Source organism: Camellia sinensis, chromosome 5 (assembly GCF_055761805.1).
Source record: "Camellia sinensis isolate YWXY chromosome 5, ASM5576180v1, whole genome shotgun sequence".
In the NCBI taxonomy this organism is placed as follows: Eukaryota; Viridiplantae; Streptophyta; class Magnoliopsida; order Ericales; family Theaceae; genus Camellia; species Camellia sinensis.
The window spans coordinates 29,980,194-29,988,915 of record NC_138965.1 but is presented as its reverse complement, the minus strand read 5'-3'; the positions used below and the strand labels follow the sequence as shown (position 1 = coordinate 29,988,915).

The 8,722-nt window shown below is 33.4% G+C and overlaps 2 long non-coding RNA genes across 2 annotated transcripts; both read right to left on the bottom strand.

Annotated features, from left to right (window-relative positions):
• Positions 1–276: 276 nt before the first annotated feature.
• On the bottom strand, positions 277–2,209 carry LOC145790520 (uncharacterized). The gene is made up of 2 exons (XR_014329299.1): positions 1,132–2,209; positions 277–992 (listed from the first exon to the last, which is right to left on the bottom strand). It is a non-coding gene; the product is annotated as an uncharacterized LOC145790520 (long non-coding RNA).
• A 97-nt stretch (positions 2,210–2,306) lies between these two features.
• On the bottom strand, positions 2,307–8,027 carry LOC145790519 (uncharacterized). Its single transcript, XR_014329298.1, has 5 exons — positions 7,890–8,027; positions 6,982–7,013; positions 5,632–5,683; positions 5,423–5,541; positions 2,307–2,328 (listed from the first exon to the last, which is right to left on the bottom strand). It is a non-coding gene; the product is annotated as an uncharacterized LOC145790519 (long non-coding RNA).
• Between the last annotated feature and the right edge of the window lie 695 nt (positions 8,028–8,722).

Here is an 8,722-nt window from a genome sequence, read left to right as displayed (position 1 = left end):
GAGGACATGATAGAAAGACAAATCTTAGGGGCATTTAGTCATAAGGCGCTTTTCACTTATGTTTTATATAGTTTGAATTATTTTTTTTATGTTCCAATAAGTTTTATGAGTGACATACTTATTAAAATATCTCTAATAATAAAAAGGTAAAAATACATTAATGTTTACATTGACAATGTGAATATTTCTACTGTTAAATATAAATATTCACATCACCAAATGCTAAAGGTTAAAAAAATATTTGTAAAGATAAAATTATCTATAAAATACTTTAAATATAAGAATTATGATTTGATAGATCAAATATCTAAATAACGGGACTTATTAAAATACAAAAATATGTTATGAATTAATTGAGTTACAAGTACTACATAGCTTCAGAAAAGACTAATGAAAATAATTCAAAAGGGACCTCTACCATCCAGATGGATGGTCCAGAACTCGCAACTGCCATCTGAGCTAGGCCATGAGCAACTCGATTGCCCAGCCGAGGAGTATGAGAAGTATTCCAATTTCGAAAACAATGGCCCCTTGCAATAGCTTCCTGAAGAACGTGACTGTAGGAGCATAACAATGGGTTTGCATCTTGAAGAGCTCGAATGATGTTGAGCAAATCCCCTTCTAAATGAACATCAAGAATGCCCAGGTCTATAGCAAAATGCACCGCTCGTTGAGCTACAAAAGCCTCAGCACAATTTGCATCACCCCAACAATCAATCCTCTCTGACAAAAGCTGCAATAACTGCACCAGCGTGGTCCCGAATAATAACACCAACTCCAACTGCCTTGAGGTGATTGAACACAGCACCATCAAAATTAACTTTGTAAAACCCATCAATTGGAGCGACCCAACGGACAGGCTCCCCAAAGACTGGTGCACTAATGGTTCGATGATTCGCAAGAGAGAAGTCATGTAAAAGTTCACACACCCATTGCACTATGTCCTCCGTTGAATGAAAGACTTCATTAAAAACAGCTTGATTGCGAGCACTCTACAAACCCCAACAAAGCGAAAAAAAATAGGCCAAGTCCATATTCATCAACTCTATTTTCAATCACCGAAACCCATTGAGAAAAATCTGTACAATTCCAAGATTGAACCTCAAATCGCAGCAGACTTAATCCTCATACCTGTTTCGCAACAGGACAATCACGAACACAGTGCAACAAATTCTCTGGACAGTTGGGACAGAGTACACAATTTCCAGCCACAGAGACATGCCTACGACGCAACAAATCGGATGTGAGGATGATATTCAAAGAAGCTTTCCACGTAAAGAATTTAATTTTGTTCGGAATTCGAAGATGCCAAAGTTTCTTCCAAATAAATCACAACTGAAAGTAATAAATGATGTGTACCAATACTCCAAAACCACAATAATCACTCCAAGTACAAAGGACTCATAATAAAATAAAAATAAAAATCAGATGTAATAGTAGCAAAAATAAGATGGAATGAATGAAGCATCCGGATTCATTGCCGGGTAGTTTCCTGAATAAAGACTACTATTTAAAAGATTAAAAAAGAAGAAAAAAAAGGTTCAAAGAAAATGAGCCCAAAAGACATCTATACAAACACATGTTCATTTGGTGATTAATTAAACAACAATTACTTCATCAACCCTCACATCTCTTACAAATAATACTGGAATCTTTAGGCCTCTAGTCATGGTATGCTCACATAATACCATTTAAGCAGCATGATACTTACATAAATAAATAAATAATTGCAGTCACTATCAGTATCCATATCCATATCTATATCCATATCCAGAATATGATGTGTAGGCAACACAAAAACCTTGCCTACATCACCATCTAAAACAAGCAGTTGATTTAGAAAATTTCCAAATGCTTAAGCAAAATGTCTAAACAACCATGATTGTGTGCATCGCGTAAGCTTTTCTAATTCAAAACAAACACATATCAGTGTAGCCAGAAAATACACAACTTTTAGCTTTTTTGGGGTAGCAGTTATGAGCTAAATCCACCGGCTGTTACATATAAACAGCACCAGCTAATATAGAACATTGGCATAAGAGAGTATGAAATCAACTTTCACGATCAGTAAATCACTAATCATCTCCAAGTCACGCTTCTTTAACATGATCCACAGAGAGAAAAAGTAATTGAAGAGAAAGAGAGAGAGAGAGAGAGAGAGAGAGAGAGAGAGAGGGAGAGGCTGGGGAAACAGAAATTCAACAGTTTGATTTCATCCTTTAAACTGCCATTCTCTACGGCACATGGGGCAATGTGCTTGAGGAGTCTGTGAATTCACCCATTTCAAGATGCAATGAAGATGAAACGCATGGTTGCATTCACCCCATACTGCAAAACAAACCATAATAATTGAAGTATTAATTTTATCAACAAACTTTACTAATACTAAAAAAACTCAATTGCAGTCCCAATCTACCAACTACAAACCACCTGGTACAACTGTACAAGGACATACTCTTAATCAATTAAAAATATTGAAAAGAAAAATGTCAACATCTAATCAGAATAATGACCACTATATCTTACATGCAATTTTTTACCTCTGAATTTAGCAGGTTCATATAAATTAGCACAAGAATTTTATCAATATTTGCCAAATGTTAAGAACTGTAATGGAAAGAGAACTAGGAGTAAATATCTGTCCCTTATAAGTGAAGGTTTCATCATATATCGTCGTCTATGGTATACTTTTTACTTTGTCAGATATGATTGTTCAAAATTAAGGTAACAACTTTCATTCGAATAACACATTAATTATATTACTAGTAATGAAATTCTCATTCATTTTCTTTAATGCCTGCCATCCAAACATGGCATAAGTGAACGAATAAAGCTCAGCTACACTCAAGGAAACATTACTTATGCCTGCCTCTGTAAATTGGGTGCTTTGCTCCTTTCTTGTAGGCATATTCTGCAAGGTTACCCACTTGTGGGTGCCTATAAAATTTGGAGGAATCCCAGTGTCTCTATTTAATAACTCAGAAATATCAATCTTCATCGCTTAGATCTAGCATATCACCTTAAGAGTAGCAGATTTTTAATATTTAATAATTTTAATCAATTGAGTTTGTGGGTGACAAGCCTTTGTGCTTATGTGTGATCTTGAGACATTAGCGATGTTAAAAGGCTCTTAACTCTCAAGCATCTGTGGCTCAAGCTTGGATTAGTTTGTGGAGTCATAGCAATCAACTTCCATGTCTGCCTTAGAAGTGACCTTTGTCACACGACCAATGAATCCAGCATCCTTCTATGGTTCTGGCACGTCTTCCAAATTTCAGGCATACAGGTATTTGCCTAAGCCCATCCTCAAAGACTGTATTTAAATCATGGCTGGCCATAAGAAATACACAATCTATCCTCAAGGATTATCCAGCCAAACAACGAAGAGCAAGAATAGAAGACACACTCTTGGCTTGGCTTACCAAACACACTCAAACATCAGACTCAGACAATGGAACAAAAATCTCAGTCACTTTTGCATGGGCTCATGAACAATCATAGTGCATATGAGTGTTTATGCACACAAGCATGAGCACTTGCCCACTCACCCAACACATGTATGCACAAAAAGTATAGCCTATGTCCACATTACCATCTATGAGGCACTGACACTCCAAAACAAGTGATGTAGTGGTGTCAGACACGGTGACATGCCGGGGATAGGCCAACTAGTTTTTTTTTTTCCCCTCTTCTTTAGTGCTTTGAATGAATGTAGGATATTGAAGGTTTATTACATTTGCTTAGATTTAAATAGTTAATAGATCATCTATAAAAAAGATATAAACAATACGAGTTAACTTAAGAGTGGGCCTACGAAGCATGGACATCTCTCCGAAAGTCACGTACAAGTGTCCAACACGTGTTGGAAACAGACACACACTGGACACGCTGAGGACACTCTAGGGACACGTTAAGGATATGCTAAGGACTATTTATTTTTATTTTTTTAATTAAATTTTTTAATATTTTTACAAAAATAGCCTACTTACGGTTGATAAATTTGATAAAATCAAATATTTGAGATAAAATACATATTAAATATTTAAATATATGACAAATAACAAATATATAAAATTGTGGAGAAACTACCAATATGTCATAATAATTTAACTTAATTCTCATCAAGTCCTATTGAAAATAAGTCCTAATAAAATCATCGTTAAAAATAAATTTTTGCGACGAATTTTTGCATGTCGCTAAAAATTGACTATTAGTGACTTTTTTGTCACAATTTTTATAAATTGTTACCACTAAAACTTACAATTAGTAACGTTTTTCTGTGACAAATTTTTTAAACTGTTGCTCAAAGTTAAAAATTTGTTTTGTGATAATTTTTTTAAACTGTCACTAAAACTTATAATTAGTGACATTTTTTGTGACAATTTTCAAACTATCATTGAAAATTAACAATTAGTGATTTTTTTAACTGTGTTTGATGAAAAAAGCCATTAATTCTCATAGAACCTATTAGACAATAAATCCACCTATTACGACCAACACGTAAGTTCTCCTAAAATTATATGTTTTGCACGTATCCCTAACTTGTCGTATCCTGTATTTTTTGAAAATTTGTGTCCACATGTCCATGTCATGCCACATGTTTGTGTCCGTGATTCTTAGAAGTGGGTTATATATATTGAATTAGTGCTAGTTTTTGTTAATTTTGATTGTTTGTGATTGTAATAGCAAAATAAAAAAGTAAAAAAATTATTTTCCCCCTCTTTTTTGTAATCAACATGTCCCATGTCTATGTCTATGTCTGTGTCTGTGTCTGTGTCTATGTCTGTGCTTCTTAGTTCACAATTTAATCGCCAAGCTGAAAAGGTAAAGATAACAAATAATGCATACTCATCCAATAAATAATGCATACTCGTCCAATATCAACAAAAAAGTGCGGAAGATGTCAGGAAAAACTATATTACAGGCCAACATTCTCAAATCAGCAATACATCTGCTAGGAAATTCTAGATGACTTTCAAGTATTGTCCATACGAATAAGCATTAAGTCCAGAAGAATTTATTAAAAAGAAAGAAAATAGTGAATTAATTTCCTTACTTTATTTTAAGTGATGGAAAAATAACACTCACAATTAATTTTGACAATTAGCACACCTCAAGCATAACTCACTAATCATCATGTAACTTGCACTAAAATTGAACCTCAAAGAATTTTCTGATGTCTCACACAACCGTTGAGAAAATGGCATTAACTGTATCCTAGTAGGTTCAAGGTTCAAGCAAGCATGCACAAGGGCTCAGCTAGATGCAGTATACAGAAAATTAAATTGATTTATAGGTTGATGCACAGAGATACCGAAAACCATTAGAGAAGTCACTAAATTCCCAGTCACAAATGAGAAATTATCTGCAAATAATGAAAAAATAGTGCAGGGAATGATTTTAATTAAAGGCATTGACTTACTTAGTGGGCAATCATCCCCTGGGTGTTTACAGTCAGGACAACAACCATCAAAGGCCAATCTACATATTCCACATGTTTCATCTTGTGCATCCCAAGTCCATGAAGAGACAGCATGCCACCTGCAATTAATAGAGAAGTGAAACTATTACAACCCTTACCATATTAAGTTCATACAACAAGTAACATGAAAATTGCTAAAGAGAACTCACTCTATTCATGAGCCCCCAATAGTGTTTCGCGAAGGAATAGGTCAAGAGAAAACTGATATTGCAAATAGCTCAAAATATGTGATGATAGCAAAAAGTTTTAATTGTTGAATTAAACAAAATCTATACCAACTTATTAGCACAAAACTGGCGGGTAGATTAAAGAATAAAATTCCTTAAACACAATAAACCATTCATGCTATATCATTACAGAGAAAGGACAATTGCAAAACAAACAGCAAATTAAATAATAAAAAAAAATTATAATAAAGATTATGGGAGAGGAGCTTAATTACTATCTTTTGGATTGGGATATTGTGCACCTCAGAGAAGGAAGATGGGTTAGGGTTCCCAAGGTTCAGTATTTTCAATAGCTCTCTTGGGTAAATGGTTGTGGAAATTTGCTTGTGAAAGGGAAGAAACTGGAGGAGGATGGTGGTGGCAAAATAAGGAAGTAAATGGGGTGACTAGACATCCTTGGAGCTGTCTACGTCTCATGGGAGGGGCTTGTGGAAGGGTATCTGGCTTGTTTGCGAGGATTTCTTGAAGTTGGTCAGATTTCGGGTAGGTAGAGGGGATAGGGTGACTTTTTGGTGGCATACATGGTGAGGAGATGAGGTGTTGGAGACAGCTTTCCTAGCCATCTTTCTCCATGCTGTGAATAGAGAGGCAACGGTAGCCAATTATTTGCAGCTTCAGGTTATATTTTGGGATATTGGATCAACAATGAATTTGCAATACTGGGGAGTAGGATAAGATGACTAATCTTCAGAAATTACTTATGGTTATGGGGGCTTAGGAGATGACAAGGACTCATGGTACTTAGGGAATCGGAAAAAGTAAGAGACTATGCTGGTCAGGGTGGTTACAACTCATAGAAAACTTCTCAATTTCCACACTCAAAATTTAGATATATTACTTAAAAGGGTAAGTTGTTGGGTGATGAATTATATTTCACTTCCAAGATGAAGAAAGACCCCAAGTGTCTTAACCATTGCCAAAATTTTTCAGCAATCATCAATTTTAAAAAAGACCCCCAGTTCCATGAGCTCACATGTGTAGTCATTCGCCTCCACAATTTTGCAAAAACCACTTTTCTATGTTCTGTTGATTTTCGAAAGTAACTCATTATCAAAATTCATGAATAAAACTATGTGAAAGGATTTATCGAAATGATCCATCATGTTTACATCAAACAAGGTATCTAATTTATGAATATAAATTGTCTTCCTTTCAACACTATTAATCTGCAAGAGTTTTTATACACAAGAGAAGTTAATTGGAAGAATGACACATAAGGAGACGCATGCATTTATTTCATAGAGGAAAAATAAATTATCATAAGAAGGATACGTAAGAGTTTAACTTTCATTTTGTTTCCCACCCTGCAAAAGCAACCACACAATAAGCAAAGGCAGATTATGAATAAAGTACATTTTATATCTTCCCACTAGAAAAGGCATTAAACCACACCATTTTAGAATAATTCATCATATTTCATATTCATAAGACCATCTCCAAGAATCATTTTTTTTTTCCTTCATAAAATTGAGAACTTGTCAAATCCTTCATCAAATTTGAAATTGATGAAAATTTAAAAAGATGAAGCATTGGGGATGATTTTTTTCCCATCAAATTTGATAAAAAGGGAAATTTGGGATAAGAGAAGAATTTTTAAAAAGATTTTAATGCAAAATTGATGAAAATATTGGAGTAGTTCATATCAAATCAAGCTTTTTACTCAAATTTAGAATCAAATTAGATCAAAAATTGGTCAAGGGTTGGAGATGCTGTTAGTAAAAGAAAACAAGCTACGTTTGATTGTTGGGAAGAGAGTACAATTGAATCCTAAATAAACTAAAAAACATAGCTTTTGTTTTAAAGGGTTTTTCATTTTATTTCTGTCTCCTCATTTTTGCAGAGAACCAAATAGAAAGGATAAAGGGAGCAATAGAAGGAATTCTCTTAGAATCAACAAAGAAGAGAAACTTTTTTAAATCAATAAAAAAAAAAAAGCAACCCCTATACAACATTGATAGATTATACCCATCTAAATCAAAAGAATTATCCAAACGTAAAAATGAGATTAACTGCAAGATTAAACAAACTCCCAAGCCAAATTACTATCAACCAAAAAAAAAAAAGCAAAGAAGAATACAATCAGAAAATAGATTTCTTTAAATTGAAAATTGCATTCATTAAACAACCAAACCAAACCAAGGTTTGAATTTTATCATCTGGTGGATTAGATGTTATTTTACCTTGGCCCATTTAGCAGATCAACCAACCCTTTGGAAACACAGCGAAAATGAATATGATTGGTGGCAAGTCTAGGACTGGAACTAGGGTTTTGAAATGAGAGAGAGAGAGAGAGTGATGAGGCTTGAATTGTCCAGAACCAGTGCCGTTGTGATACAACGTTTTGAATTGTGAAGTTAGGGCTGAGAAATTGTAAGCCTTGTTTGGCAAAAGTTTTTGTTTTTGTTTTTTTTTTGATAAATTACAAATACACTTGGGATTTGTTTAAAATATATATTGTCGCTTGTAACTTAAAAAATTACAAATATCCTTTTATTATAATTTTTTATTTAACAAAATTAACTAAAAAAATAAAATTCATAATTGCTCTCCTATATAATAATAAAATTATTTAAATTATAAATTGAAACATATTTTTAACATCATTAAAAATTGTTAATTAACTTGATGATTTATTAATAAAATTGGCGATTTGTTATGAAAATAGAAATCTCAAGGGATGTAATGTAATTTTTAAAACCATAGAGGCGATTTATATTTTAATCAAACTTCAAATGATGTATTTGTAATTTATCTTTTTTTTATCTATTTTTTTAAGTTAAAATTTCCAAAAATATAAAATAAGCTAAAATAGTTAAGAAAATAAAAATATCATATCAAATTTATAATCATATCACTTTTTCTCTCTTACAAATATTAGGGATGCAATTTGGCCGGACTCAACCTAAGCAACTTTTGAACCCAATCCGAATTTTTTTAAGGCTTGGACAAGATGTTTTCAAATTTGGTACGGAACTTAGACAAAAAGTCAGAAGTCCGAATTAAATTTGGACGG